This window comes from Erinaceus europaeus, chromosome 7, assembly GCF_950295315.1.
Source record: "Erinaceus europaeus chromosome 7, mEriEur2.1, whole genome shotgun sequence".
NCBI classification, from domain to species: Eukaryota; Metazoa; Chordata; class Mammalia; order Eulipotyphla; family Erinaceidae; genus Erinaceus; species Erinaceus europaeus.
The window spans coordinates 73940303-73946302 of record NC_080168.1 but is presented as its reverse complement, the minus strand read 5'-3'; positions in this window follow the sequence as shown (position 1 = coordinate 73946302).

The following is a 6000-nucleotide window of genomic DNA, read 5'->3' as shown; positions in this document are numbered from 1 at the left end:
GTTTTATGATAGATTGTTACACAAGAACTCTGAGTACACTACAGCCCAGCCCAGTAGAGTGAAATAATTAAAAGGAGTGAGGTGGTGGCACACCAGGTTGAACACACAGATCACCATGCACAAGGACCCAAGTTTAAGCCTCCAGGCCCTTCCCCTGCAGGAGAAAATCTTTGGGAGTGGTGAAGCAGTGCTGCAGCAATCTCTCTGTATCCCTCATCTCTCGGTCTCTCTCTCCTATCAAGTAAAAGAAAGGGGGAAAAAAGAAATAACTATTATCAAAACCCCCCCAAATACAGTAGTCCCATCAAAATAAAAACTTTATTTTTATTCATGGAAAAATGCAAAGCTATGCAAGGGGTCAGTGATTCCAGGTCTATGCTATCTCATTCCACAATCTGTGTGGCTTCATTCTTGTCTTGTGGTTGAAAATCACCCAACAGCCCCCATATCACTGACCAGCCAAAGGGAAGGATGTAGGACTATGTGAAAGCTTGGAAGAGCTTAGGGGAGCTCTCCCATCCTTAGATGGAGATCTGGAAAGATACTCCACTTGTTAGCCTCTCTCCTTATAGAGATGAGCCAAGAGGGAAAGGTCTCCCAGACTCAGTTTCTCCTTGTTAAGTCTCTCAAGCTCTTATACTTAGTTCATTCTCTTGCTAGCAGGCCAAATGACTGCCTGCTTGAGAGTTCACTCAAAGTTCATTATAGTCATTCAAAGTTCACATTCACTATAACTTCAACATTTGATCATATAGGAGAACACACTCTATCATACACCCCTGCCAGTACCAACAGTGAGACCCCATATTCTATTTCCTTGTGTCCTTTGATATCTGTGATTTACATCAACTTTTGTTTTTTCTTCTTCTCTACCTCACCTTACTGGTTTAACCCCTATGCTTCTCTCAAATACCTTTGGATAATTAACTTGCCTGCATCATGGAAACTAATTGTCTTGACCTTTATGTATCTCATCAATTCTTGTCATACCAACCCCCTACCATGGGGGCAAGCTGACCTTTAAGAAACCTTTAATTTCTTACATATGTGAAAAATGTTCTTTGTTTAATTCAGTATAAAATCCTGTACCCCTCTCCAAATAAATGGATGTTCGTAACAGAATGTCTCCTGATGTCTCTTTCTATATCACGCAGTCACTAGAACTGGTGAGAGAGGGTCGGAAGCTTACCCCCCCAGTTGGAGCCACCTCACGTGAGCACCAGCAGAAGGAGGTATGAGGAGATGAAATGAGTAACTTCCAATTCTAAGTACATGCCTCAATAGGGGCTTACTTCTTTTCTTTTTTTTTTTTTTAAATTTTACCTTTATCACCTTTAAATAGTCTGTTTACTTATTTATTTATTGGATAAAGACAGAAATCAAGAGGGAAAAGGAAGGTAGAGAAGGAGAGAAAAAGAGAAACACCTGCAGCACAGCTTCACCACTTGTGAAGCTTCCCCTCTGCAGGTGGGGACCAGGGGCTTGAACTTGGGACCTTGCACATTATAACATGTACACTCTACTGGTTGTGTCACCACCTGGCCCCATTAATTCTTTTTCTACCTGTTTCTACCTTTTCCACATGTTTAGCATGTGGCAATATTCACCATTTCATTATACTTAAGGGAGGCTAAGAAATCCTGTACCTGCATAGCCACCATATCATGTATAATCTCAACATGGAAGAACTAAGTACAATATAGAAGGAGAAAATATGGGGGATAGTCTGAAGTCCTCCATTTACTAGTATGTGCCCCTACCACCACCACACACAGAACATGCTACTTTTCTACCAAGGACACAGACTAAAAAAATAACCATTCACTTACTACCTCTAATTTAAAACTTAAATTTTTGAGGTAGCATTAGATCTCCTCCTTCAAGAATGAAGACATCATGTCTGGGTGCTGCTAAGCCAACAGACATGCTTTCTTAAACTTTCCCCATATCTGCTATTCAATAGTGGACTCAAATAGTACAGATACAGTAGGAAAAAAATTATGAAAAATTCAGTGGGAGACAGAACTGCTGTGACCTTTTAGGATGATGAAATCTTACTGGAAATGAATTGTGACAAGCCTCTGGTGTAACCAATAAAGAAAATCTTTGGTCTTTAGACAATAGTACTCTTCTCTGGGAGAAAATCCTTTTCTACTGGCCTTCCAGAGACTCTTCTTATTCATTAGCATTTGTGGTCACAACTAAAGTGAGCCTGAGAGAGTATGTCTTTCTGTGGGGATGCATAGATTTCCTGAGGTGTGCTTTAGAGTTTAGAAAATGACAGCTTTTCATAGGCCAGGTTTGTGGTTTCTTTGATCGCGTAATTATTTCAGATTGCTTAGGAGTTTTGTGAACTGTTTGCTAACAGTCATTTCCATGAATGTCAGCCAAAGATTTTTGTCTCCATAGACCTTAAGTTTTTGTGAACACCCATTTATTCACTCATTTCTATTTTCTTTCTGACTCGGTGGCTACACTGAGGCCATCTGAAATAACAGGCTTGGATGAGACAACAATGCACTTAATTCTATATTTGCCATCGGATTGGCTCCTATGGTCGCATTAACAAGAAGCCCTGGAGAGAGACTCATAAACACATTAGTATTATCTCAGTTTATAATCCTGAAGCAGTTCCATTTTCCAGCTCCATGAGACCTCAATTATTGGACTATGAGTCAGTTCAGACTGCAGTTCCAAATATAGAGGACATCTCTGTCTTCCATCTCTGCTAGAAAAATGACAAATTCTTGCAAAATTGTATCCCTCTCTGTTCATCCCTCCCTACTGAGAGTAGTGTGGAACAGCCAAAGAAACCAGCACTCTGGCTTTGTCTAGCCGATTCTTCCAACACTTAAGATTCCAGAAGCATGTAATCTGCCCTCAAAGTTATAGCAGGGATCTGTATTACCAAATAAATTGGCATTCTTTTAATTATTTTTTAAGGGCACCAGCTTTCCATTCTAGAATACGTGTTTCCATGTTGCTTATCACTCAGTTGTTAAAGGGAAATGAGTGTTTATAATTCTATTACCCCTACAGGATATACTATTATTATTATTATTACTATTGTTATTTTGCCATAAGGTATATTTTTGGGGCTCAGTGCTTACACCACTCTCCTGTTCCTGCTCCTGCTCCTGTTCCTGCTTCTGGTGACCTTTTTTTTTTTCCCCTTTCCTCTAGATAGAAGGTAAAATAGAGGTAGAGACACAGAGAGAGAAAAAGTGAAGCAGAGAAACTACAATACTACCCCACTCATGATGCTTTTCCCCCTGCAGGTGCTCCTGTGTGGTGCCATGGGACTCAATTCCAGGTCTGTGTGCTGGTAACATGTGCATTCTACCAGGTGAACCACTTCTTGGCTCCCACTATTGTATTTTTTTTCATATCAATTTAAGTTTTATCATGCTCCAGACAAATTCACTATTAAAAAAAGACCCCCAGGCATGTTGTTATAAAAGATATTGAGGTTTCTTTGACAAAGGAGATAATTTAGAGATATAAAAGGGCCTGTTCATAGGGTCACCCAGAGAGCCAGGTCTCTTCTGTCTTATTGCTCTTCTGTCTTATTGCTCCTACACTTGTTAAGAATCTTGTCTTGTGTGTGGTCCAAGCTTGCAGGCCACCTGCATTCCAATCTGGGTCAGGGCAAGTGCAAAGAAATGGACTCAAGCAGTTTCTTTCTTTTTGTGAATATGATTGTCAAGATGCTCTCCTTTTTGTTTATATGTCAATTGTGAGGTTAGTGGGACTTCATGTGTTTTGCAAAATCTTACAGAGGTGGAGGTCTTTTACTACTATATGAGATGTCTAAATAAGTGATGCTAACAGAATAATAGATTAATATAAATTGGGTCTTGATGTAGAGACATATGCACTGTATCTTCATGAGGGGAGATTGTAAGTAATAGCTCAGCAATTTTACAACATAGGCAGTTTTGTTCATGATTCCGTGTGATCTCTTCATTGAGATAACCAAGCAAGGGCATTTTCATTTCTTATATTTTTTAAAAAATATCTTTATTTATTTATTGGATAGAGCTAGCCAGAAATTGAGAGGAGGAGGGAGGGAGAAACCTACAGAATTGCTTCACCATTGGCAAAGCATTTCCTCTGCAGGTGGGGACTAGGGGCTCGTGCATTGTGCATTGTAACTTGTGTGCTCAACCAGGTGTGCCATCACTCACCCTCCGTTATTTTGTTTTCTATCTATCCATCCCCTCCCCTAATAGCTTTCCTATTCTTTATCCTTCTGGGAGTATGGACCCAAGGTCATTGTGGGATGCAGAAGACGGAAAGTCTGGCATCTGTAATTGCTTCCCCGCTGAACACGGGCGTTGACAGGTCGATCCATACTCCCAGCCTGTCTCTCTCTTTCCCTAGTGGGGAAGGGCTCTGGGGAAGTGGAGCTCCAGGACACATTGGTGCATTGGTGGGGTTGTCTGTCCAGGGAAGTCTGGTCAGCATCATGCTAGCATCTGGAACCTAGTGGTTGACAAGAGAGTTAACATAGAAAGAGAAACAAATTGTTGACCAATCACGGACATAAGGGCTGGAGTACTGCAGATGAAGAGTTGGGGAGTCCTCCATTTTGTAGATAGCTAGTAGGCATATTTTAGTTAAATCCCAAAGAGCCTGTGGCTATACTAGTGTTTTTTTTTTCCTTTTTCTTTTTGCCCCTGAGCCTGAAATCTGATATGCCAGTGGATTGCCCACTTTTTCTATGGCCCTACCTTCTCTTGCTTTCTAAGTCACATCTACAACTGAATGTTCTTCTTTTTGTCCTCTTCTCTCTCTGGGTCCTGATGGTAGTGGAGTTCAAAGCCTTCTGGTCATCTTATTCTCATCTTTACCTCTCTTTACCCATAAAGAATTATGGGCCAAAATTCTTTATAGGGTGCAGAAGGTGGACGTTTTGGCTTCTGTAATTGCTTCTCTGCTGGACATGGATGTTAGCAGGTTGATCCATACTCCCCATGCCAAAAAAAAAAAAAAAAAAAACTTGAATGTTAGACCTGATATGATAAATACACAGACTGAACTCTAGGTGGTATATTCTGACAAAATGAAAAAGAAGAAAGCATTAAAGAACCTTCTGGCTCAAAAGGCACTAAGTGCCAAGTTTGGGGTGAGAGCCATACTTTTCTTGTGATTTTTTGTTTCACTCCTTAACTTGAAGTTGGGTCATTGTGACCTGTTTTAACCAGCAGCCTAAGGTGGGAATATTAATGTGATGTTTCATGCATTTTCATACTTCACTCTCATGACTCTTCTCTCTCTGTAAAAGAACAGGCCCATATCTGTCCCCTTAGGATAAAAGTAGAATGAGGGATACCTGGAGTAGGATCACCCAGAAGACACATTTAAGTGCAGAGAAAAAAAGAATCACCCAGCTAAGTCCTGCCTCAGTCAGGCCAACCCAGCCTACACGTGTAGGAGCTAGGATAATTGGTTTTTGATTGTTGATTGTTGGTTTTGGTTGCTGAGGTGGGGAACAGAGTTTTTTATTTATAAATATCTGATTAATAGGCTAAATGAGAAAACAAATTTGTTCCAGGTCACAAAGTTAATAAGTCAGAGAACTGGGCTTCAATCACAGACCTGGATAATTTAAAAAACCCATTCTTTTCTCTTGTTGTCTTCCTTTTCCTTCTTTGCGTCCCTTCCTTCCCTTCCCTCCCTTCCTTTTTTTCTTTCCTTTCCCTTACTGTCATTTCTTTTCCTTCTCTTTCCTTCCTTCTTTCCTTCCTTCCTTCCTTCCTTTCTCCATTTCCTTCTTTCTCTCCTCATTTCAGGAGCTTCACTGCCCCAACTCAGATTTCTCAGAATGAAAGAGAGAGACAAAGGAATAAAGCCGAAGACAGTGCTGTAGCACCAAATCTTTCCCCAGTTAGTGGGGGCCAGACAGGAACTTGGGTTTTGTATATGAAAAAGCAAGCACACTACCCAGGTGAGCTATCTTTTGACCCTAAAAGCCCATTCTTCTTTTTTTAAAAAAAA